Source organism: Ochlerotatus camptorhynchus, unplaced genomic scaffold (genome assembly GCF_037179485.1).
Source record: "Ochlerotatus camptorhynchus isolate MF236.1 unplaced genomic scaffold, CSIRO-AGI_Acam_v1.1 ptg000601l, whole genome shotgun sequence".
NCBI classification, from domain to species: Eukaryota; Metazoa; Arthropoda; class Insecta; order Diptera; family Culicidae; genus Ochlerotatus; species Ochlerotatus camptorhynchus.
Genome location: NW_027041081.1, coordinates 71,038 through 98,534, shown reverse-complemented (window position 1 = coordinate 98,534; position 27,497 = coordinate 71,038). Strand labels below are relative to the sequence as shown.

General features: G+C 38.2%; 1 long non-coding RNA gene and 1 pseudogene across 1 annotated transcript in view; one reads left to right on the top strand and one right to left on the bottom strand.

Moving 5' to 3' along the window:
• The window catches only part of LOC135714037 (uncharacterized), a 146,970-nt gene that overhangs the window by 87,195 nt on the left and 32,278 nt on the right, over window positions 1-27,497 (bottom strand). The gene's annotated exons all lie outside the window — the stretch shown is intronic.
• On the top strand, window positions 13,583-14,900 carry LOC135714043 (pineapple eye protein-like; annotated as a pseudogene).

Here is a 27,497-nt window from a genome sequence, read left to right as displayed (position 1 = left end):
ACACATATAATCTCATAGTGATAGCAATGTTTCACATATTTAGCAGGGTTTTAATCATACAAATGCAAACCGCTAGCTTTCATGCTAAAAAATACTGGTTTTTGAGTCAAAAGTTATTATACGTCGTTTGGTGGCCCCTATTGTTACTTATGTCAAAGTGTATTTACCAGGATATTCGGGAGAATTATCAATTACGTCTCCTTACGTGCAGCCCATTCATCATTTTAGGACTACCGAAATCATCTTAGCAACAAACAGTTCGATTTATTCACTTTAATAATGAGAAAGCGAAACGACGAACGTACACTTTTCACGGGTTTCTCAGCGCTGTTACTTAAGTCAAACGGCATCTCCATATAAATTGGGTGACTTAAGTAACATCGAAAACTATTTTGATCGGAAGGTGATTACGTCAAAAAGCAATTTGACTGGCAAATAAATTTAAAAATGGGATTTGATCCTATATTCGGACAGTATATAGTGTAATAGCAGGAGAATCGATTGACACTGATAGCTCGACTTTGTTTACCTTTGTTACAGTCGACGTAATGAAAATTTGCTCTTGAATATACTAGAGTGTGATTGCCAGTCGTTAAGAAGCTCATCAACAGCAGCTGTAGACCCGAGTATTACCAACAAAGAAATCAGTACACCCTAGATGGCACGGGATCGAAACCTAGCAAAAAAAAATCCCAAAAATATCAGTACCGTGTATTGTTATTTTGATCTGACAAGAGAAATCGATATTTTGATCTGGCAACACGAATCGATATTTTTACATACACGGTAACCAGCGTAATCACGTTAATGAGTAAAAAATACACATTTTTATGTTTATATGCAGCTGTCAAAAACTGTGTTAATTAGGAGATCTTTAAATGTGTGAACAAATACACATTTTAAGAATGTAGTACCAGTCAAAAAATGTGTATTTTTATACTCATTAGTGGGTAAAAAACTTCAAAACTTGCTGCATCCTGCTTCGTTGATGCATGCCATTTGCCTAAGCGAAAAAATTTCAGCAATTTTAGGCAAAGGATGAGGAACTACGGTCCAAACTTTAAACAGCAACGATGGACAAGCTAGAGGGTAAGTGGTTTATATTATTTTCATAGCTGAGCCCTAGAAAAAAATAATTTTTAAGTTTTTCATTGTCCGCTGCGAGGTCCGCTGCCTGGCTGTGATTTTTTTTAATTAAATAGTATTGAATCCGAGCAATCTTTATTTAATCATTGGCACAAATAAGAAAACTCCATTCGTCCCCATCATATTAAAATTCTATAAATGATTACTTTTTACACATTTTGCAGTAAAAACCGTACTTGAAAAATGAGTAAAAAATACTCTTCTATTGACGTTTGATGGGTTTACACATAAATTAGAGTCGGTGTATAATGAGTCAAGCCAAGATTGAACCCAAGTCTACCTATTGAACTATCAAACCGGCTATCTATCGCGCAAAGTACACAAACATTACGATGCTATGAAAGATCTACGAAAGGTATTGCAATAAAATCTAAATAGGGGAATTTACGTATTCTCGGCAACCTAAGCAGCGACCTTCTTTCTATAGCCTTTTTCTCTAAGGAACGCACACATATGCAGTATTGGTTTGTTTACAATCTTTTGCTGCCAGCTGCCAGCTGAAAGAATTGTCAAAAACTGTGCACTAATAGAATTGCACACATTTCTATTGACGAATTTCCAAGTAAAATTCCACATGATTTTCATGTGACCACACATAAACAGAATCCACCCAGAAGCACAGTCCGCATCGTGCTCTCTTGCCGTGCGGATCTATTTGCTTTTTGCTGAAGGAAGTGTTACTACTACCTAAAGCTACAACAAATTTAAACAGCACTTTTCAGTGCTCAACCTGTAAAAATTTTCTACCTTGTTCAACTCTTATTCCTCTTCGATCCTTGTTTGGACCCTACCCGAGGTAATCCTTCTTGGATATCGATTTGGAAAATTCCTCTTCGATCCTTCAGATTCTTATAGTAATCTGCTTGGAAGTCGATTTGGATAAAAATTTACTGCCGCCATGGCGCCTAAACGCAAAAGAAAGGGGCAAACTTTTGACCCCCCTTCTGATGAAATTAATTTGAGTAATCAATTTGATTTGCTCACGGATGATGAGAATGATCCATCATCCAAGAAAAATTCTAGTAAACTTTCCCGGCTTAATGCCAAGAAGGAAAAGATTCCCCCTATTGTGATAACCACTACCGATTTCCATGCTCTTCGCATGGAACTTTTGAATTTCGTGAAAGTTAAGTTTTCACTACAAATTGGACGTCGGGGTGAATGCCGTGTATTGGCTGAAACCTTGGACGGATTTAAATGTCTTCTCAAGTATCTTACTGAGAAGAAGCACAAATTTTTTACTTACGACACCAAAACTGAACGTGTGTTCAAGGTTGTCATGAAAGGACTGCCCAGTGGTGAATCCCTGGATCAGATCAAAGATGAACTGGCAAAATTACTTGGAGTTGTGCCACTCCAAGTAATCAAAATGAAAATGAAATCCCGTCCTGGCGATTCGCGCAACGGGATTTCTAATGATTTTTATTTAGTTCACTTCAAGTCTAGTGAACTAAACAACCTTAAGGCCTTAGAAAAAGCTAGCCTTATGCTCCATGTCCGAGTGAAGTGGGAACACTTCAGGAAGACTGGAGGAAATTTCCAAAACCTCACCCAGTGCCGTAAGTGCCAGGGATGGGGTCACGGAACTAAAAATTGCTACATGCCAGCTAAATGCATGAATTGTGGTGATTCCTCTCACGCAAAGGACGACTGTCCTGTGAAGGAAGATCCTAAGAAATTTAAATGTTCAAATTGCGGTGAAAACCACAAATCCAATTTTTGGGAATGTAAGACTCGTAAAGCGATCCTACAATCTCGTTCTAACCGTCAGGTAGGAAACGCTCCACGTTTCCGACCAGGTACAAATTCCTCTGCTGTTAACAACGGTCAGCGAGGAACAAATTCTACATTCGTACCCGTAGGTACAAATATCTCCCCTGCTTCAAATGTTTCATCTGTACCTACTCCCCTCGCTGCTAACAATGTTCAGCGAGTTAATGGAGCTACCTATGCTGCTATTGCAGCGGGTAGAAATCAAAATACTAACCAACGTTCTAACGGAAATTTTGACAATTTTGACTTAGGAAGCATTACTGCCCCCAAAATGGAATTTTTACAGAATTCATTAATTGACATGATTTCTGATATGCTTAAATCTAACTCCATGTTTGATGCTATTCAAACTGGAGTAAAATTTGCAAATAATATTGTCATGACTTTAAAATTCAGTAATGGATTTTAAAGCATTAAATATTGTAAATTGGAATGCTCGATCTCTTAAAGATATTGAAGACGAGCTATTTAACTTTTTGAGAGTTCATAACGTGCATATTGCCGTTATAACTGAAACGTTCCTTAAACCTGACCATAAGGTTAAGAAGGACGCAAATTACTTGATTTATAGAAATGATCGTCTTGATGGACCCTGTGGTGGCGTTGCCATCATTATTCATAGACGAATCAAAAATAAAATTCTTTCTTCATTTGAAACCAAAGTTTTTGAAACTTTGGGAGTTTCTGTTGAAACAAAATTTGGACAACTTACGTTTATAGCTGCCTATTTGCCATTCCAATGCGTAGGCCAGAAAAAGAATTTTCTCAAGGGTGACCTCCAGAAACTTACCCGTCATAGGTCTAAATTCTTCATTATTGGTGATTTCAATGCAAAACACCGCTCATGGAATAATGCTCAAAGCAATTCCAATGGTAATATTCTGTTTGATGATTGTTATGCAGGTTATTACACTATTCAATATCCAAACAGACCAACATGCTTTTCTTCTGCAAGAAATCCCTCCACTATTGATTTGGTCTTAACTGATTCATGTCAACTTTGTAGCCAACTGGTTACCCATGCTGACTTCGGTTCTGATCACCTTCCAGTAACTTTTGAAATATCCCAAGAAATAATTTGTAATCCCAACAGCTCTACTTTCAATTACCATAGAGCTGATTGGGAGCAGTATCGAACATTTGTGGAATATAACTTCGATCCAAACATTCCTTTGCAAACCAAAGATGAAATTAATTATGCTCTTGAATCTCTGACTACTTCTATAGTTGAAGCAAGAGCTGCCTCAGTACCAAAATGCGAGGTTAAATTAAAATCAATTATAATAGACGATGATCTTCAGCTCTTGATCCGTCTTAAAAATGTCCGTAGGAGACAATATCAAAGAACACGCGATCCTGCCATGAAAGTTATCTGGCGGGATTTGCAAAAACAAATTAAAAAGCGATTCTCTGCCCTGAGGAACAAAACTTTTGAAAATAATATTTCTAAATTAGACCCGAGTTCCAAACCCTTTTGGAAACTCACAAAAATTTTGAAAAAACCTCAAAAGCCTATTCCAGCGCTTAAAGAAGGTGGTAAAATTTTGATCACAAATTTGGAAAAGCTCAGAAACTTGCTAAGCAATTCGAGAGTTCCCATAATTTCAGTTTGGGTCTTACTAGTCCTATTGAGAATCAGGTTGCTCGGGATTTTCGGAATATTTTCTCTCGGGAAAATATTTTTGATGATTCCTGGGGGACTGATTTGGACGAAGTAAGGTCTATAACTAAAAAATTTCAAAATATGAAGGCTCCAGGTGATGATGGAATTTTCTATATCATCATCAAAAAACTCCCAGAGAGTACCTTGTCTTTCTTGGTAAAATTATTTAACAGATGTTTCCATTTGGCATACTTTCCTGATAAATGGAAAAATGCAAAAGTTGTTCCAATTTTGAAGCCGGATAAAAATCCAGCTGAAGCTTCTAGCTACCGTCCAATAAGTTTGCTTTCTTCAATAAGTAAACTTTTTGAAAAGATAATTTTGAATAGAATGATGCTTCACATCAATACGAACTCAATTTTTGCAGATGAGCAGTTTGGATTTCGCCATGGGCATTCAACTACTCATCAACTCTTAAGAGTTAACAATTTAATTCGTTCAAACAAATCTGAAGGCCACTCAACTGGAGTTGCTCTTCTAGACATAGAAAAAGCATTCGACAGTGTTTGGCATGAAGGTTTGATTGTTAAATTGAAAAAGTTTAATTTTCCACTTTATATTATGAAATTACAGGGGTTGTGAGAAATATAGGGTACTAGCAAAATTTTGTCCAACTTTGGACTGTTGTAACTTCGTTAAATATTGTTCGATTTTCAATCTTCAAGAAACATTCGACTAGAAAACTAATCAAGTTTTATGATGAGGCAATGGAAGTGACCATGGTTACCGGATACCGGAGATATTCCGGGTTTCATGAGGGCATGTCTAAATTGCTAAATTTGTGATGAGTTTTTCTCAGGGTGTCCGTTACTAATCTGTGTTTTTTGTTCATACTCTAAAAAAAGAACCATTTCCAAAGCAAATGACGCACCAAGAGCTAAAATCGGCTCAGAATCAACCAAGATATGGCCATTTCCCTGGAATCGGTCCTGAGGGAGGGTTTTGAGTGCGGTCAGTTCTTTCATTCACTCAAAACATGCCGTGCGACACCTCTTTCTTCATAGTTTTTTTACCAATAGGCTTTCTATAGACTTTGAATGGATCATTGACTACATTGTCCACTTCCGGAACCACCGGAGTGCCCTCGGGGGAACCTGTAGTAGGGGACAAATTCATTTTTACAAAAATCATGCCATGTGACACCTCTTTCTTCAAGGTTTTTCATCAGAAGGATTTCATAAGACTTTAAATGGATTATTGACCACATTGGCCACTTCCGGAACCACCGAAGTACCCCCGGGGAACCTGAAGTAGGGTACAATTTCATTTTTACACCAAAACATGCCATGCGACACCTCTTTCTTCATGGTTTTTCATCAGTAATCTTTCTATAGACTTTGAATGGATCATTGACCAAATTGGCCACTTCCGAAACCACCGAAGTACCCCCGGGGGAACCTGTAGTAGAGGAAAATTGCATTATTACACCAAAACATGCCGTACAACACCTCTTTCTTCGTGGTTTTTCATCCGTAGGCTTTCTATGGACTTTAAATGGATTATTGACTACATTGGCCACTTTCGGAACCACCGGAGTGCCCTCGGAGGAACCTGTAGTAGGGAACAAATTCATTTTTTTCAATAATCATGCCGTGTGACACCTCTTTCTTCATGGTTTTTCATCAGTAGGATTTCTTAAGACTTTAAATGGATTATTGACCACATTGGCCACTTCCGGAACCACCGAAGTACCCCCGGGGAACCTGAAGTAGGGTACAATTTCATTTTTACACCAAAACATGCCGTGCGCCCGCTCTTTCTTCATGGTTTTGCATCAGTAGGCTTTCCATAGACTTTGAATTGATCATTGACCACATTGGCCACTTCCGGAAACACCGGAGTACCCCCGAGGGAACCTGTAGTAAGGGACAATTCCATTATTACACCAAAACATGCCGTACGACACCTCTTTCTTCATGGTTTTGCATCAATAGGCTTTCTATACGCTTTAAATGGATCATTGATCGCATTAACCACTATCGGAACAACCGGAATGCCCCCAGGAAACCATAAGTAGGGGACAATTTCATTTTTACACCAAAACATGCCGTGTGACAGCTCGTTCTCCATGGTTTTGCATCAGTAGGCTTTCTATAAAGTTGAATTGGATCATTGACTACATTGGCCACCTCGGAACCACCAAAATGCCCTCCGGGAAACCTGTAGTAGGTAACATTTGCATGTTTACGCCAAACTGTGGCATACGATAGCTCTTTCTCATGGTTTTTCATCAGTAGGCTTTCTGTAAACTTTAATTGGATCATTGATCTCATTTCCCGCTCACTGAACCACCAAGAGGCCCCACGGAAACCTGTAGCAGGGGACAATTGCATTTTTACACCAAAGCATTCCGTATGGCAGCTCTTTCTTCACGGTTTTTCATCAAACGACTTTTTAAAGACTTGAATTGGATCATTGACTAGATTGGCTGCTCTCCGCACAACCGGGATGTCTCTGGGGGAGGGATCCCTTTGGAAGGGGACAATTACATGTTTGAACCAAAATGTGCCGTGCAACAGCTCTTTCTTCATGATGTTTCATCAAAAAGGTTTCTGTAGAAGTGGATTATTGACCATATTGGCCAGTTTCGAAACCATCGAGATGCCCCCGGAGAACCTATAGCAGAGGTCAATTATATTTTTACACAGCTCTTTTTTCATTACTTTTCGTTAACATGTAAGATGTGACGATATGAAAAGATATGAAAAGTTTCGTATACACCGATGAAAATTCAATAATAACATTGAGAAAGATTTTTTTCGGAAGCAAGAATTAGCCTTGGACTCGTCTGGGAATTGAATCGTACGGTTTCAATAGGTATTTAATACCAATCGTCAATCAAAAGTTTTTCCAACTTTTTTACAGACGTCGATGGTGGGAACACGCTCCTCACTCAAATGGGAAAGCAACGAAAAACAACGCATTTTACTCCAGGGGTGCATTGTAGTTCATCCTTACATAATATTCAAATTTTGCTTTTGTCTGTGTTCATGTGACTATACTCACACGCTGCAAGTATGTAGTAAGATCAGATTGAAGAAGAGAAAAAGACAAAGATGCATATTCATTCTTTGCGATTCGTTGACTTGCATCTGTATTAGTATTTCGAAAATCAGCTGATAACCTGTTTTCTAGTTGTTGTGATCCATTCAATGCTATAGAAAGCCTACTGATGCAAAACCATGAAGAAAGAGGTGTCGCATGGCATGTTTTGGTGTAAAAATTAAATTGTACCCTACTGCAGGTTCCCCCGGGGGTACTTCGGTGGTTACGGAAGTGGCCAATGTGGTCAATAATCCATTTAAAGTCTTTAGGAATCCTACTGATGAAAAACCATGAAGAAAGAGGTGTCACACGGCATGATTATTGAAAAAAAATGAATTTGTTCCCTACTACAGGTTCCCTCGAGGGCACTCCGGTGGTTCCGAAAGTGGTCAATGTAGTCAATGATCCATTTAAAGTGTATAGAAAGCCTATTGGTAAAAAAACTTGAAGAAAGAGGTGTCGCACGGCATGTTTTGGTGTAAAAATGAATTTGTCCCCTACACAGCAAAAAAATAATTTTGATATCACATCAAAGTGGATGCACTACAATCATGTCGAAAATTTCATGTAATTTTTATGACCACATAAATAAACAAATGCAGTAAAAGCAGCGTAATGTCAGTTCATGCATTGTATTAATGATAATTTTGTCCTTTTTAGCAACTAATATTACACCATATTTTCGACATGACTGTAGTGCATCCACTTTGACGTGATATCAAAATAATTTTTTTGCTGTGTACAACAGGTTCCCTCGGGGGCACTCCGGTGGCTCCGGAAGTGGCCAATTTGGTCAATACTCCATTTAAAGTCTATAGAAAGCCTTTTGGTAAAAAACCATGAAGAAAGAGGTGTCACATGGCACACACCAAAAAATTCTGAATTTTACTGGCGATGTAAACATCCATGCATGCAAACATTCGTACATGTAATCTCCCTTTTCACGTAAACTAGCAGCTTGCAAGAAATGTTGCAAATAAAAGTGGACAGTTGCATACAATATATGGAATATTGCATGACATGTCTCATAAATTTACACGATCTATAATCTGAACTTGTATGATATATGACGCTCCATTTATGTGCATCATAGTAACGGAAATTTACACTTCTTTTTTTTGCTGTGCATGTTTTGGTGTAAAAATACAATTTTCCCCTACTACAGGTTTCCCCGGGGGTACTCCAGTGGTTCTGAAAGTGGCCAATGTAGTCAATAATCCATTTAAAGTCCATAGAAAGCCTACGGATGAAAAACCACGAAGAAAGAGGTGTTGTACGGCATATTTTGGTGTAATAATGCAATTTTCCTCTACTACAGGTTCCCCCGGGGGTACTTCGGTGGTTCCGAAAGTGGCCAATGTGGTCAATGATCCATTCAAAGTCTATAGAAAGCCTACTGATGAAAAACCATGAAGAAAGAGGTGTCGCATGGCATGTTTTGGTGTAAAAATGAAATTGTACCCTACTTCAGGTTCCCCGGGGGTACTTCGGTGGTTCCGGAAGTGGCCAATGTGGTCAATAATTAATTTAAAGTCTTAAGAAATCCTACTGATGAAAAACCATGAAGAAAGAGGTGTCACATGGCATGATTTTTGTAAAAATGAATTTGTCCCCTACTACAGGTTCCCCCGAGGGCACTCCGGTGGTTCCGGAAGTGGCCAATGTAGTCAATAATCCATTCAAAGTCTATAGAAAACCTATTGGTAAAAAACTATGAAGAAAGAGGTGTCGCACGGCATGTTTTGAGTGAATGAAAGAACTGACCGCACTCAAAACCCTCCCTCAGGACCGATTCCAGGGAAATGGCCATATCTTGGTTGATTCTGAGCCGATTTTAGCTCTTGGTGCGTCATTTGCTTTGGAAATGGTTCTTTTTTTGGAGTATGAACAAAAAACACAGATTAGTAACGGACACCCTGAGAAAAACTCATCACAAATTTAGCAATTTAGACATGCCCTCATGAAACCCGGAATATCTCCGGTATCCGGTAACCATGGTCACTTCCATTGCCTCATCATAAAACTTGATTAGTTTTCTAGTCGAATGTTTCTTGAAGATTGAAAATCTAACAATATTTAACGAAGTTACAACAGTCCAAAGTTGGACAAAATTTTGCAAGTACCCTATATTTCTCACAACCCCTGTAGTTCAAAATTATTTAACTGTCAGAACTCTTCAAGTAAATTATCAAAATTCCAAATCTAATCGGCTACCTGTTAGGGCAGGAGTTCCTCAGGGTAGCATTCTTGGGCCTATATTGTATAACATTTTCACTTCGGACCTCCCTGATTTGCCTCAGGGTTGCCACAAATCTTTGTTCGCTGATGACACAGGCATTTCCGCTAAAGGAAGAAGTCTTCGTGTTATTTGCAGCAGACTGCAGAAAAGTTTAGATATTTTCTCTTCTTATTTACAAAAATGGAAGATTTCTCCCAACGCTTCCAAAACTCAACTTATAATATTTCCACATAAGCCTAGAGCATCGTTTTTGAAACCTAGTAGTAGTCACATAGTCACTATGAACGGAGTTCCAATTTCCTGGTCAAACCAAGTAAAATATCTTGGATTAATACTTGACCAAAAATTAACTTTTAAAGATCACATTGAGGGCATTCAAGCCAAATGTAACAAATATATAAAATGTTTGTATCCTCTTATAAACAGGAAATCCAAACTTTGCCTGACGAATAAACTTCTAATATTTAAACAAGTTTTTAGACCGGCCATGCTTTACGCTGTGCCAATATGGTCTAGTTGTTGCACTACCAGGAAAAAAGCACTTCAAAGGATTCAGAACAAATTTCTGAAGATGATTTTGAAGTTGCCTCCCTGGTACAGTACAACCGAAGTACATAGAATTTCGAATGTTGAGACTTTAGCACAAATGTCCAACAAAATAATTAATAATTTCCGGCAAAAATCGTTGCAATCCTCAATTGCAACGATTAATTCCCTTTATACTTAGATAAGATTTAGTTTTAGTTTTTAGTTTTAAGATATCAATTGTTATACTGACATGCAGGTTAAAAAACCTGTTTAAAATACTGAATTGCCAAGACATGAACAATGTAAAACACTTAGATATATATCATAACAATTAAGGCTGGTATGTTACTGCAGTAACTGGAGCACCTAGGTTAAAATGAAATGTAATTTATTTTGAATTTGGAACAAATAAAGAGTTAAAAAAAAAAAAAAAAAAAAACCCAGAAGCACACATGAAATTTATGAGTCAAATGAATAATATGTGTGGTTACACATGGCTTTTATGTATACACATATTAAGTATGTGTCCGACACATAGATATCATTTGTTGATCACATTGCAAAAATTCATGTGTGGGACACATAAAAACAATCTTTGAAATTTTATCAGTGTGTTGAAACGCTTTTACAAAGCTCCAATCTTCTCTAGTGAGAGCGAGTATTGTCTGCAACCAGTTTTTCTTCGGAAACCGTTCCATTTGAACTGCATTTAAATCTGCTGTTCTAATATCGGCAACTCGAAATCAGCTCCAATTTCGTAGTGCGTGTGTTTCATTTCAAGAAAACCTTGCTAGATTGCTTTTTCTCAGTGGTAAAAATATAGTCAAATTGAAGCTGAAAGCATAAAGAATCGTTTGCATGCATTCAGCGAAGTGTTTTCGTAAGAAAATCCAGTCTAAATAGTGTTTCAATTTGGGTTGCCGAAAATAGTCTGGCATGCCGAAGCCGTCATTTCCCCTATATAAAAATGAATTTCTGTCTGTCTGTCTGTCTGTCTGTCTGTCTGTCTGTCTGTCTGACCCTTATAGACTCGGAAACTACTGAACCGATTGGCGTGAAAATTTGTATACAGGGGTTTTTGGGGCCGTGGAAGGTTCTTATGATGGTTCGAGACCCCTCCCCCTTCTGTAAGGGGGGGCTCCCATACAAATGAAACAGAAATTTCTGGATAACTCGAGAACTAATCAAGCAAATGGAACCAAATTAGGCATGTGGGGGCGAGTGTGGGGGTATAAGGAGTTAATCATAGGGGGTAGCCCCTTAGATAATAGGGGGGGGGGGCAACGTACAATATAGCATGCTTTTTTTTTAAATCGGCGCATAAACTCAGGCTAATATTAAATCCCGAACAAGACCGGGCACACTCAGCTAGTATAAAATATAATCGAAGAAATGATCATAAACATGCAGTGAGCAATAAATTGTCATGGGATACGTTTGGTAATGATCACTTATGAGAATTTCTACTATTTTTGGTTAAGATAATTTGACTAAATCACTGATATAATGATTTACTAAAGCCGCTATTTTTTTTTCTCGCTGGAAGTCATTTGAAGTTGATGTAGAAGTCCTCTGTTGCAAAGTGAAAAGAAAGGGAATCTTTCGAAAACCGTGATGCGAGTTCAACTGTTTTTCTCTTGGCGTGGCTCATTATACCACAAACGAAGTGACAGACGGAGCGGCTCGAAATTTGGTTTGACGCACTTACATTTGAAATTTTCGAGTGTACCTCACGGCAACACTATCTACTCATATGTACTAGCTTAAAGTAGTTGATGCTATTGGGGCACCGCCTGTTATCTCTTTTTCTCTAACGAAAATTGAAAGGGAGAGCCTGTTGTCAAACTGCATGTCACTATGTTGTGTTCATTGTTATCTGCACTTCTTTTGTATAATGAAAGACCTTAGGCCAAAATGATTAGGAGTAAACACATTGGGTTAACATTTGCTTACAAGTAAACGATGTTGAGCTGTCAATGACTCGCGCTTTTTGGCGGCAATTGTTGCTAAAGATTTCATCAGTCGGTGCTCCTAACCAAAGCCATGGTCATTCGCGACCGAGAAGATATCGTTGTTGGAAGCCAAACAGGACCCGCCCGTAAAAAAATCCAATAAAAATATAATGATTTTGAATGGAGATTTTTGTTGATTATCATAAAATCAAAACGAAAATCATGGTATATGAGAAATGTACAGTAAAAAAGGGAGGTTGTTAAGCATCTTAACAATAAAAAAACTGATTTTTCTCGAACAAATTTGATCTCATGAAATTAATTTTCATTGAGAATTGTATCTTTTAAAACGAAATTTATTTTTTCACCCGTCCAATAATTTAACAATAAATTTATAATGTGCCCGAAATTCAACAGTAAAAATCATTGTAATTTCGTTATTTTATTATAATTATTTTTTTTTCGGGTGGCCATACTCGGTATGCATTTGCTCCTCCGTAGAGGAACTGAAAGCTCTCGACGAGGGCGATCTGAAGGAGGAAAATTTACTCCAAAATCATGCCGAAATCCATCGAATCGATCGACGTGCTGAAGGTGAGATGGTGAGAATGAAGGAGGATCGGATGAAACTAATTTTGTTCAATTTATTATTTATTTCGGCTAAAGATGCTGTATGTCACGCGTTTGAGCATGATTGCGGCACGATGCTCTATTCTGGACCGGGCTACTAGACGTGGCAAAACTAGTCATTATACCTGCTACGTGTACCTTGTTACCTGAAGACGAGGAGGGAATCTTCGGATTCATGGAGGAGGACATCAGAAATGAGGAAGCTCGTATCCGAGGACAAAAGTGTTACATCTGCAAGGAACGGTATGCAAACGTTTGGTGTTGCGCGAAGAAGTGCTTCCGTTCATTCCATACGCTTTGTGGGATGCAGAATGAGTGCCTGTCGCATTACGTGGAAACGTTCCAGTCGTGGTGCGATAAGCACGTAGCGCTGGTGGATAAGGTGAAACACTCCGAGACCGAAGCCTGTGGGATTTGCTACGATGATATGGGACCGTACAGGAAGCTGGAATCGATTCGTGCCCCGTGCTGTCAGAATGGCTGGTTCCATCGGAGCTACGTGGCACAGTTTGCCCAATCGGCGAGGTACTTTTTCAATTGCCCTTTGTGCAACAAGGACGACTTTAGTCAGCAGATCCATCAGCGTGGCATTTATATTCCGGAAAATTAAGTGAAGCGGCGGAGGTGGGTGAATCGGTATTTGAATACTGAATGTTTTATTTTAATTGTTCGAGGGATGCCTCGTGGGAGCTGGAACCGAATGTATTCAACGATCAGTTGGAACGTCCTTCGGAGTGTGACGCTGAAGAGTGTCGCTGTCGGTATGGGCGAGATTACGACGATTGCAAGCGTTGGGATCTGATCCTTTGTGCAACGTGCGGTTCGACTTGTCGCCAAGATCAGTGCATGGAGGTTCCCTCGAAGAACTATGTTTTCACCTTTTGTCGTCCGATTGTCCGAAAGACGCCGGAAGCGGTTTTGAAGCTAGCCGAGGCTTCCCGAAGAGTGGAAGCAGCAAGATGGGTGGAAGCCGGTAACGATAGAGGGGAGTTCTAGGGGCCGATCTAGTGGCAGACGTCAGATTGAATCGGATGATTCAGATTCTGAAGAGTTAGTTGCATTGACGACCAAACGCAAATCTCAGAAAAGACGAACCGCAATAGACAGTGACGACAGCGATTCCGATCTGGTTTCTACACGAAAGAAACCAACGTCGAAATGACGGCTGTCCACGTCTTCATCTAGTTCTTCCTCGTTCGTTTCTTCGAAGCGAAGAAATCAGTCTGGAGGAACTGGTCAAGAAGATTCCACTGCCACGAGGAACTTCCGTCGAAAAATTACTTCGAGTCAAACCGGTCGTAAGGCTCGAGAAGCTCAGCTCGGAAAAGATCAAATCGTTGACTTCTTCGGAGAATGAAGACGAAGCATCCTCCGCCGGATCGTCGACCGTGTTCGATTTCAACTATCGTGTGAAGTTAAACAAAAAGCAGGGCCGAAAATCGATGGTAGAATTGCAGCCGATCAAACAGGTCATCCGCTCCGACACGAACACGCTAACGGATGCCTCGGTGGAGATCGTGCGTCCCAAGACGCCTGCCCAGAAATCTTTTGGAAAGCAGTTCAAACTGAAGCTTTTTGGGTCCCACGAAAACGTTCCACCAGCGAGTCTGATCCGGAGTACGTTACAGCGAAGAAAAGTTGATTTAATTTTAATGACGAACTTGCAGAATTTTCCAGCACTAGTGCACTAAGCAGGTCTTTCCCACGGCGCAATAGATTACTGCCAACGGTGCCACCTCAAGCGAAAATGCGATTCGAGACCGGGTTGACGTTGATGCTCAAAAGTGAGAAAATGTTCCGGATTTCTCTACCCATGCGAATGTCAGCTGGTATCACACTGCTTACAGGTACTGAGGGAGAACCTTCCAAAACTTCTAGTGTTTGGACTGGTGGTATGGCACAAAGAATGCACAATGCACCACGAACCGACGGAGAACCGTATGTGCTGTGATCAATGTGATTGGTGAGGCAGAAGGAAACAAGCCAGCACTTGCATTATCACGACGTTCTTATGCATAATCTAGTGTGACGAAACGTTGGATCATGCGTAAGAACACCGTGAGAACGACAGAGTCGACTACATTCCTTCTGCCGCACCTATAGTAACGCACACGGCTCCCGCGCTGACTGTTCCTTACTTTCTCACTCTAATCAAAATTTCCTTCGATGAGTGAGAAAACAGCACCCCGTCAACACGAGCAAGGATACGAGTTGCCAGATCATTGCACACAAAACCAACTTGAATTAATTCAAAACAAAAATACTAGCGAACCTGGCGGTGAGGGGCGGAAGGTGGACTAAAATTCTATTACAGAGAACCACATTATTTTAATTAATTTCTTCGGAGAAAGTCGTCTGTAACTTCGTTTGTGATTATACACCGACTCTAACATAAATGTTTAAACGCAGTTTACACATTTTATGAGTAGACCCCTTTTTTCACGAAATGTGTGAATTTTTACACATTAATGTGTTTACGTTGGTTACCGTGTATTTTTAGTTTTCACGGCGTACACGCTCATTTACAAATGAGCGGGGCTCAAATTAAAAAGTGTGCAGATTATAAACGGTCGGATTAGCGGGGGTCCACAAAATACCATTCAACTCAGTTCGACGAGATAGGAAAATGTATTGTGTGTAAAAAAAATTGAGAAGCAAACTAAATTGGACAACCACTAAATGAAAGGTACCATGTTTCCATATTTTTAGAATCGGTCCACTGGTTCCGGAGATATGGGAACATGTTCTAGTGAATACGGGTTGTGAGTCTAAAATCGGCCTGAATCGTGTTAAACCCATCATGTGACACCTCAAATCACATAAGAATTTAAAAAGAAGGCCAATAGTGATCGTATTGAGCGTGTAGGACCAAATAAGACTCGGAATTGGATACAACCCAGTAGCTGACTTGAATTAAAACATCTCAAGTGACACCTCGAATCACATGAGAATCTAAAAACATGTGCAATGGTGGTTATATCAAGTGCCCAGCATCACAGTAGAAACATATGAACATATTCCGGGCAAGGTGAGTAATTTTAAGTGTTCTAATGTGACAAATTCAGGATTTGTTTGCAATTTGCTCTACAACCGCACTTATCCCCCCCCCCCATCTTCTTGCTTATTAAGTACAGATCGAGGTGCAGATATACCATCATAGTTTCGGGTACACATGAAATCAATACGTAAGAAGCGCCAGATCTCACCATAAGTGAATTATTTCAGGTTTTTATACACGGTGAATGAGAACGACTCAAATTTAAGTTTAGTTCACTCATAATCGCCAAAAGTGCAGGAACTCAGCGATGAGTAAAATTTGTCTCATGGTTTCCTGTGGAAAACCTAAAAAATCTGCCGGAAAATGAGGAAATTGACGAAAATTTTATTCAGTCTCGGAGTAGTACCAACAATCAATACGAAACTAACGATTTTAAATTGGCTCACTACTTGACTAGCCTATTGGTCCCAAGCAAACAATTAACGTACTCCATTCTAGTCGAAATTCTAGTACTACGCAATGTTTGTGTTGATTCGCTATGAAAGTTTGACAGATAAAATGAGGGGTTATTGGTTTTTCCTATGTTTCGAGGGGTGAATCGATTAGCTTGGGACCGAAGGGAGTACCAGAGCTGAGCCAAAAAGTTGAGCACGTTATTTCGGGACCTTCTAGACTTAGAGTTACCTTTATGGTAGTACCAATAGACTGAGTGAATCCAATCTTTACTTTTCTCAAATTCGGGAATTTTTCCCTGGAAAATCCTGGAAAAACCTGGGAAAACATGAGGCAAATTAACTCATCGCTGAGTTCCTGCATTTTTGGCGATTATGAGTGAACTAAACTCAAATTTGAGTCGTTCTCATTCGCCGTGTAGGTACGTACTCCATTTTGCGCGTCGAGATAAGGTATGTAGAACTAAACGAATCATGTACAAATGCATAGAGAAAAAAGGTATGATACATAAAAATATTTGATCTTTGTTTATACCTATGGGACATTGCAGAAGATTAAGTGATACATCATAGTGTCAGGTCTAGCTCAAGTTCATTCGTAAGGATTTAGAAACAACTATTTAAACATCCTATTTGGTCCTCTACTGGTTTACTTACCTTTTTGGTGTTGATCAATGCTCCGTAGTGAAGAGGTGATGCTATAGCAAAGTACCTGTCAAAATTCAACGCGCACAGATTCCATAATGCCACTGAATGCATAATATTAAAGCTCAAACCAAACAGAATACATGCGATATCCACCAAAATGAGCAAGTTCAGCAAGGTCATGACGTAGAAGGTTAGATACGTGAAACATATTAATGTGTTTACTACACCCAAATGTAAAAGCAAAATCTTATTAACATAGGCAATCTGAAAACGAAAATTCAATTAGATTTGTAGATAGTATTTTAATGAACTTTAGGGGTAATGATATTTAAAATAGTGCTGAAATTTAAATCTAGTTCGTTTATTCTCAATGTTTGAAAATGTAATGAGGTCGACGTCCATAATTTCAGCCTACACAGTTAATTCATTATGGCTAGATATCAAAAGTCAATTAGGTTCTGCAGCGTGACGTCACGAATGAACTCAGTGTTAATAGGCTGAACCTTTTTGACAGTTCAGTGGTACTGTTTACAAGCACTTAGGCTCTGAACCATTTGGTGGATTATTTTAACTTTTGGTTAAAATTTGACAGATGAAAAGTTATCGATTAACCCTGCTATCCGAGCATGGTTATTTCTGACAGACAAGAAGTTAAAGTTTGACAACCGTGGCTCGAAAACCGGTCGATCGACAGCACGGGGATTTTCGAACATAGAAAATAACTTTCGAAATGTCACTTTTAACCACGAGTTAAATTTAACTCGGCAAATGGTTCACAGCCTTAGTCGTTTTTTCGAAAAAAAAAATTCTAAAATTTCCGAATTTTAACTTGAAAATTGTCGAGGAACAGCGCGGTGAAAGGATGTTGCTCGTGGACAATGCAGAAGTGTGGTTTACATCTCACTGCAGTCTGAAAAATTATCGAGAAAATCCACCCAAGAAAAAATCGGCTAAGTCCACGTAAACAGTACCACTAAACTGTCATCAGATTGAGGTTAACCCCGACGGTGCAAAACCTAATTAGGTTCTGCAGCGTGACGTCACGAATGAACTCAGTGTTAATCGGCTGAACCTTTTTGACAGTTCAGTGGTACTGTTTACAAGCACTTAGTCGTTTTTTCGAAAAAACAAATTCTAAAATTTCCGAATTTTAACTTGAAAATTGTCGAGGAACAGCGCGATGAAAGGATGTTGCTCATGGACATTGCAGAAGTGTGGTTTGCATCTCACTGCAGTCTGAAAAATTATCGAGAAAATCCACCCAAGAAAAAATCGACTAAGTCCACGTAAACAGTACCACTGAACTGTCATCAGATTGAGGTTAACCCCGACGGTGCAAAACCTAATTAAGTTCTGCAGCGTGACGTCACAAATGAACTCAGTGTTAATAGGCTGAACCTTTTTGACAGTTCAGTGGTACTGTTTACAAGCACTTAGTCGTTTTTTCGAAAAAAAATTTCTAAAGTTTCTGAATTTTAACTTGAAAATTGTCGAGGAACAGCGCGTTGCAAGGATGTTGCTCGTGAACATTGCAGAAATGCTGTGTACATCTCACTGCAGTCTGAAAAATTATCGAGAAAATCCACCCAAGAAAAAATCGACTAAGTCCACGTAAACAGTACCACTGAACTGTCATCAGATTGAGGTTAACCCCGACGGTGCAAAACCTAATTAGGTTCTGCAGCGTGACGGCACAAATGAACTCAGTGTTAATAGGCTGAACCTTTTTGACAGTTCAGTGGTACTGTTTACAAGCACTTAGTTTTTTTTTTTCGAAAAAACAAATGCTAAAATTTCCGAATTTTAACTTGAAAATTGTCGAGGAACAGCGCGGTGAAAGGATGTTGCTCGTGGACAATGCAGAAGTGTAGTTTACATCTCACTGCAGTCTGAAAAATTATCGAGAAAATCTACCCAAGAAAAAAACGACTAAGTCCACGTAAACAGTACCACTGAACTGTCATCAGATTGGGGTTAACCTCGACGGTGCAAAACCTAATTAGGTTTTGCACCGTCGGGGTTAATCTCAATCTGATGGCAGTTCAGTGGTACTGTTTACGTGGACTTAGTCGATTTTTTCAGACTGCAGTGAGATGTAAACCATACTTCTGCATTGTCCACGAGCAACATCCTTTCACCACGCTGTTCCTCGACAAATTTCAAGTTAAAATTCGGAAATCTTACTTAGAATATATTTTTCCAAAAAAGACTAAGTGCTTGTAAACAGTACCACTAAACTGTCAAAAAGGTTCAGTCGGCTAACACTGAGTTAATTTATGACGTCACGCTCAGTGTTAATCGGCTGAACCTTTTTGACAGTTCAGTGGTACTGTTTACAAGCACTTAGGCTGTGTTCCATTAGGTTTTGTACCGTCGGGGTTAACCTCAATCTGATGACAGTTCAGTGGTACTGTTCACGTGGACTTAGGCTGTGTTCCATTTGGTGAATTTTCACTTAAATTTGACAGATGGAAAATTTTCAAATAAACCTGCTATTCCAGCAGACTCATTTCTGACAGACAAGGAATCAACTGTGACAGACGCTTTCTCGAAAATCGGCGGATCAATAACAGAGGGATTTTCGAACATCTTAATTTATTTTCGAAGTGTCAAATTTAAGTGAAAAATTTCCAAATGGAACACAGCCTTAGGCTCTGAACCATTTGGCGAATTTTTTAACTTTTGGTTAAAATTTGACAGATGGAAAGTTATCGGTTAACCCTGCTATCCGAGCATGGTTATTTCTGACAGACAAGAAGTTAAATTTTGACAACCGTGGCTCGAAAACCGGTCGATCGACAGCACGGGGATTTTCGAACATAAGAAATAACTTTCGAAATGTCACTTTTAACCACGAGTTAAATTTAACTCGGCAAATGGTTCACAGCCTTAGTTGATTTTTTCTTGGGTAGATTTTCTCGATAATTTTTTAGACTGCAATGAGATGTAAACCACATGTCTGCATTGTCCACGAGCAACATCCTTTCTACGCGCTGTTTCTCGACAATTTGCAAGTTAAAATTCGGAAATTTTAGGATATATACATTTTTTTTAATGACTAAGTGCTTGTAAACAGCTGGGTACTGCGGATTCACTCAAGGTGCTTGTCACTTGGGAGCTAGTCAGAACTGTCAAACGGGAGCCAAACATTCAGAAGCAACAAACTCAGTTACTGTTCTTACCTCTCGTCAAGCATTGCAATCTCATAAAAATGATTCATACTTTTTCATAACACATTCTTAATTGTAAGCTCAAATACAAAAACCAACAGGCTCAATGATGAAAGTATAAAAACCAGCATAGTTTTTATGACTCACCTGAGTTTTCAATTGCAGTAAATCATACATTGGCGAAACATGTTTGTAAACAAACTTTGATAGAGTCATGGAGGCTCGAGCACTCCTGGCTCAGAGCTTTTGGCGGGAATCAACTCAGAAATAACAAAACAATTTTAAACTTGAACAAATTTTCAAGCAGTTTTCCATTGGCTTGCAAAATGAAATCGATTTACTCCGCAGTACTCAGGTAAACAGTACCATTGAACTGTCAAAAAGGTTCAGCCGACTAACACTGAGTTCATTTATGACGTCACGATGCAGTTCCTAATTAGGTTCTGCAGCGTGATGTCACGAATGAACTCAGTGTTAATCGGCTGAACCTTTTTGACAGTTCAGTGGTACTGTTTACAAGCACTTAGTCGTTTTTTCGAAAAAAAAAATTCTAAAATTTCCGAATTTTAACTTGAAAATTGTCGAGGAACAGCGCATTGCAAGGATGTTGCTCGTGAACATTGCAGAAATGTGGTTTACATCTCACTGCAGCCTGAAAAATTATCGAGAAAATCCACCCAAGAAAAAATCGGCTAAGTCCACGTAAACAGTACCACTGAACTGTCATCAGATTGAGGTTAACCCCGACGGTGCAAAACCTAATTAGGTACTGCAGCGTGACGTCATAAATGAACTCAGTGTTAGGCGGCTGAACCTTTTTGACAGTTCAGTGGTACTGTTTACAAGCACTTAGTCGTTTTAAAAAAAAAATATTCTTAAATTTCCGAATTTCAACTTGAAAATTGTTGAGGAACAGCGCGTAGAAAAGATGTTACTCATCACGCAGAAAAAAAATATTTTAAACGTAATAATATTTGACGTAAAATCAATAAGAATTTCATTTTGTTTTGGCTGCAAAAAGATATCATTATTGTTTCAACAATCCAGTATTTTTGTTCCTCAAAGCCCATGGATTGTTAAATCAAAAAGAAAATCTTTTCGAATTTACAAGAGCTTTCACGGTTTTGACGTAAGCTGTCAAATTTGGTAGCTGACCCAACAACAAAAATATGTTTGTTTTCAAAAGAGATTTCTTGTTGATTCAATCATATTTATTATATGAAGTCTGATAATTCACGCGGTAGAAATAAATATATGTTTATTGATTCGGCCAATTTTTTTTTATGTTTTGTTTTTTTTTTTTTTCACTGATCATCCTTCGGAAGGGAAGTAAAGCCGTTGGTCCCCGGCTCATTAGTTGATGCGTTGATATGTAGGGTCCAGGTGTGGGAGCTGCCTTCCTGGCGTCGGGAGCATTAGTACTCAGTACGGAAAACAAGATCGTTTTTGTCCGGGTGAAAACGAGGGAATAGTTGGTAGTTATTTTTGCATTGATAGCCCGGGGAATAGACAGCAAATAAATGCTATATTAATATTAACTATTGTTGGCTCAATAATAGAATATTGTTATTTTTACAATAGTTGCAGTTGAAAAGTGGCTTATTAAAACAAAAAGAATCCTATTTTGAATTTATATGAATAAGTATTATTGAAACAACAAAATGCAATATAATTTCAACCGGAATTGTTTGTTTAAATACAATTAAAGTTTTTTTTAGTTCAATGCAAACTATTTTCTGTTCGTGATGGACATTGCAGAAGTGTGGTTTACATTTCATTGCAGTCTAAAAAATAATCGAGAAAATCCACCCAAGAAAAGTTGACTAAGTCCACGTAAACAGTACCACTGAACTGTCATCCGATTGAGGTCAACCCCGACGGTGCAAAACCTAATTTACGCCAGGCCCGTATTCAGTTAAACATTATGAATGCAAAATTTGATTTAATTGAAAGCAGGATTAGATTTCCGTTTGATTCAACAGTGTTTGCTGTGTTAACCGTTAAGTCAACCAAAATGAAATCAAATGGAGTATTCAAAATAAGTTACATCATAACAGCAAATTCTGATTTCAATTTGTTCTCTAACTTTGCTCGGGTAGGGCGACAACATCTTTTAAGTTCAATTGACGCAATTATCTTGGTATGTTGCATGAACCAGACGAATTCATAGAAGAAAACTCTTATACCCGTTATGGTTGGTTGGACATCCCACTGTAAACTTGTAACTGCGTTTGATGAAATTGTATGCAATAAATTTTTGAAGTTTCAACCGGTTTCTAGGGAAATTTTCAGGTTATTATGTGTTCCCTTAGAGCAACCGTAACGGTACGCTGCTAAACTCATTTTAGCAGCCCTCATCATAGCGCAGCTACCGTATCGGGGGTTGCCATACGAGTAACTAAAATAGCAGTCGGCTTCTCGGTGAGAAGCGTGTTACCAAATTTAGCAGGGCGATAGCAGAGCAGGAGAAAGGTTGCTATTCGTAGAAATGTCAAAATGCTCACGACCGGTACGGACTACGGCGAGTAAGGCTGTGAACCATTTGCCGAGTTAAATTTAACTCGTGGTTAAAAGTGACATTTCGAAAGTTATTCTTGATGTTCGAAAATCCCTGTGCTGTGCATCGACCGGTTTCCGAGAAGAACTCAGCTCGGATAGCAGGGTTAATCGATAACTTTCCATCTGTCAAATTTTAACCTAAAGTTAAAATAATCCACCAAATGGTTCAGAGCCTAAATTGATAACCGCGATAGCAGCGACCGGTGTGGAGAAGAGTGACTAAACTAAAATGAGAGCGCTGTGCAAATGACAACGACCGTTACGGTGGCTCTTAGCTCAGTCGTTAAAGGCACAGCTGTAAAGCAAGACCATGCTAGAGGCGACTGTGTTCGATTCCAGGTCCGGTCTAGGGACTTCCCTGGGCATAGAGTATGATTCTACTTGCCACACAATATACACGGACAGAAAATTGTTTGCATTGATCAAAAAAATCTTTAATTGTATTTAAGCAAACAATTCCAGTTGAAATTATATTGTTTTTTGTTGTTTCAATAATACTTATTCATATAAATTCAAAATAGGATTCTTATTGTTTTAATCAGCCACTTTTCAAATGCAACTATTGTAAAAATAACAATATTCTATGATGAAGCCAACAATAGTTAATTTTAATTTAGCAATTATTTGCTGTGTCCATTCTCTGGGCCATGAAAGCAAAAGTAACTACCAACCTTTGCCTCGTTTTCACCCGGACAAAAATGTAAACAATAACAATACTTCCGCGTTCCACACTCAAAAAATTCCACACGTTTGATTGAAGTGTTTAAACACTTGATTTTTTAAATGCACAATCACATTTACTTTAAGTGTATTTCACCTTGGCTCAATGTGTTATACACGTTAATTTCTAGTGTTTCAAGCTTTGAAATGTTGAACATCTTTCACTATCTATTCAAGTGTATTGCACATTGAATCACACTACTGTTTAAAACAGATGGATTTGAAGTGTTTTGCATTTCAATGCGATGTGAATTGCTTGCTGAGAAAGGTAAACATCGAAAACAAGAGTGGTGACTTACCCTAATAAAAAATTACCATAAACGAACGATAACCCAAATTATTGAACTAATCCACTAATGGTTTGGATGATACCCAGAACACGTCGTTAAGCAAATTAACCATAGCATTTTTATTAGGGTAATCCTATCAACCCGCCTCATATATGAGAACAACCGTGACACAGTGGGATCGAACGAAGACTCCGGCAGCAGCACACCCCAACAGTCCATGATCGAATCCCAAATCAGACCCATTAAAAAGATATGTGAAAGCTCTGGCCTCTGGCAGTTTTGCTTATATCAAGAGCAAATTTTCATTATGTCGTAAGTAACATTCGCACCAATCCGAGAAAAATAAGATTTTGTTTTGATGACCGAAAAATTATTCCTATTTCCAAGTAAACACATATAATCTTATAGTGATAGCAATGTTTAACATATTTAGCAGGGTTTTAATCATACAAATGCAAATCGCTAGCTTTCATGCTAAAAATACTGGTTTTTGAGTCAAAAGTTATTATACGTCGTTTGGTGGCCCCTATTGTTACTTAAGTCAAAGTGTATTTACCAGGATATTCGGGAGAATTATCAATTACGTCTCCTTACGTGCAGCCCATTCATCATTTTAGGACCACCGAAATCATCTTAGCAACAAACAGTTCGATTTATTCACTTTAATAATGAGAAAGCGAAACGACGAACGTACACTTTTCACGGGATTCTCAGCGCTGTTACTTAAGTCAAACGGCATCTCCATAGAAATTGGGTGACTTAAGTAACATCGAAAACTATTTTGATCGGAAGGTGATTACGTCAAAAAGCAATTTGACTGGTAAATAAGTTTAAAAATGGGGTTTGATCCTATATTCGGACAGTATATAGTGTAATAGCAGGAGAATCGATTGACACTGATAGCTCGACTTTGTTTACCTTTGTTACATTCGACGTAATGAAAATTTGCTCTTGATATATTTGTCGATTCGTTTTTAGAGTCGGCAAAGTAGAAGTCGATAAAGTAGAATATTGAAGAATATTGAACTATGATGTGCAAAGCTATTGATATCGCCATATGAGGCACATAGAATCGAAGTGTGTCACAATTCAAATCCATAGTGTTCAGGCATGCTTTATAGCATAAGATTCCCACATGAAATGGATGTGTTTCACAATAAGCGCAAAATTAAGTGTGAGACACATGATTATGACGTGTAGAATTTTTTGAGTGCACGTAAGTATTGTTTTTAATTGTAAATTTCGGGAAATAAGTGAAAGATTTTCGAAAATCTTGAGACTTGAGTTAAGTAAGTATGCTGCAATTCGAGCTGCAGTTGATAAATATAATCAATTTTTCTGTTTTTTTTTCCTTTTTTTTCCGTCGATCTTGTTCTCCGTACTGAGTACCAATGCTCCCGACGCCAGGAAGGCAGCTCCCACATCTGGACCCTACATATCAACGCATCAACTAATGAGCCGGGGACCAACGGCTTTACTTCCCTTCCGAAGGATGATCAGTGAAAAAAAAACAAAACATAAAAAAATATTTGCCGAATCAATAAACATATTTTTATTTCTACCGCGTGAATTATCAGACTTCATGTAATAAATATGATTGAATCAACAAGAAATCTCTTTTGAAAACAAACATATTTTTGTTGTTGGGTCAGCTACCAAATTTGACAGCTTACGTCAAAACCGTGAAAGCTCTTGTAAATTCGAAAAGATTTTCTTTTTGATTTAACAATCCATGGGCTTTGAGGAACAAAAATACTGGATTGTTGAAACAATAATGATTTCTTTTTGCAGCCAAAACAAAATGAATTTCTTATTGATTTTACGTCAATTATTATTACTTTTAAAATATTTTTTTCTGCGTGTATACTAGAGTGGCCCACATTTATATGAAATTATTTGACCCACATTTATAATTAAATATTTTATCATTTTTTTCAACGGACCAACCCCTAGATTTGTGCCATTAGATGAGAAAACCACTTTCTGAAAATTTTAGCTCATTTGGATGTAACACGAGCTGGCGCTTTTGATTTAAAATTTATATAAGGGTATTTGTTGTATGGAGAAATTTTATTACTTCACTCTTTCGTGCATAGAATTGGTCCAGCAAACTCGATTAAGCTCAGAATTTCAGCTTGTAGAATAAACTCAGAAATTCATGTAGTTTAAACCATGAGGAACAACTTTGCCGAAGACAGCATCACGATTAAAGTTAGTATTGCTGATTGCATCTGAAACTGGACTGTCCCAAAAATGCAAAAAGTGTGATAAGCACGTTTCCGTCAAATCGTTTTGATGTCTTCGGAGCACTTATTGTTTGCATCACAAGGAATAAGTGCAATGAAGGCACCAAGACGATTAGACGTAAACTTGCAGTTTTATCACACTTTTTAATAAGTGAAAACGCGCTTATTAGTCCAATTTGGTGTGAAACGCGCAATATTACGGAGATATTAATTAATTATGTGCATTCTGCTCGTATATGGCAACAAAATACAGGCAGCTTATGCAACGTATCAACTAGATTACCATTAAACATAAAAGTTCAAATTTTCTACATGCCAACATCCAGACATGATAAGCACTCTCTGAATGTTTCAACTCTTTTTGACGCTTCATGGACTGGCGCTTTTGGTTTAATGTTCATATAGGAGATTTGGTTGAAATTTTCATATACAAAATTCTCATGTACATCCAAATGCGTATATCTCAATAAAACTAAGTGGATTCATGATGCAATCTTTAGCAAAGTTGTTACTCATAAACTTAACTACATGTTTTGAAAATCTGAATCAAATCGGGAATAAGGAAACTTTTTTATGATCGATAGAGTCTAGGAGTGTCATTTTGACATGCATTTTATCCGAATTCCTGATACAAAGTTCAAACAAAAAGCGCCAGCTCATCTTAGGACCAAATGAGCTGAAACTTTCGGATAATGGTTTTCTCACCTAAGGGCACAAATCTAAGGGTTGGCCCATGTAAAATTAGAACTTTTATTTTTGTGGGCCAGTCTAATATATACTAATGCAAAAATGATACAGGCAGCTCGGAACAGATACAGGCAGCTTAGAACAGATACAGGCAGCTCAGAACAGATACAGGCAGCTCAGAACAGAACAGAAAGCTCAAAATTAACAACTGTGAAAGTGCTCAAAGAACATAAAGTTGAGAGCCGGCATAAAGTTCCAGTGGGGACGTAAAGATGCACTTTAATCAAGTTGGTGTCTTCAGACAAGTTTAGATTTGTAAAAAAGACGCATCTGATGAAGGGGTCGTCCATAATTTAAATCCCTTAGGACAAAAAATAAAATTTCTAACTTTTTTTCTATGCGGTTAAGAAAAATAAAATGTGTCACAAAATTGTAGATCTTATTATTTCCACAAACTTTGCTGAAAACATCGATGGTTTAAATCGTCGTTTTTATTGAGATATGAGGTATTTTTTAAGGAAGATCTCTTCAAATAGTTTTTTCAACCATACCTTTTTATTTGATTTTTTCATGTTAGAAAGAGTTTTTTTCATTTACCAAAGCAAGCAACTTTCTAGAATACTTCAACACGCTAACTCACATATGCAACATGTTAAGAGCATTTATGTGTTCAAAATATACGATATTCTGGATAATTTGCAAATTGGGACAACCAGTTTTTTAAACTAATGACGTGCTCAAATTGTTTGCA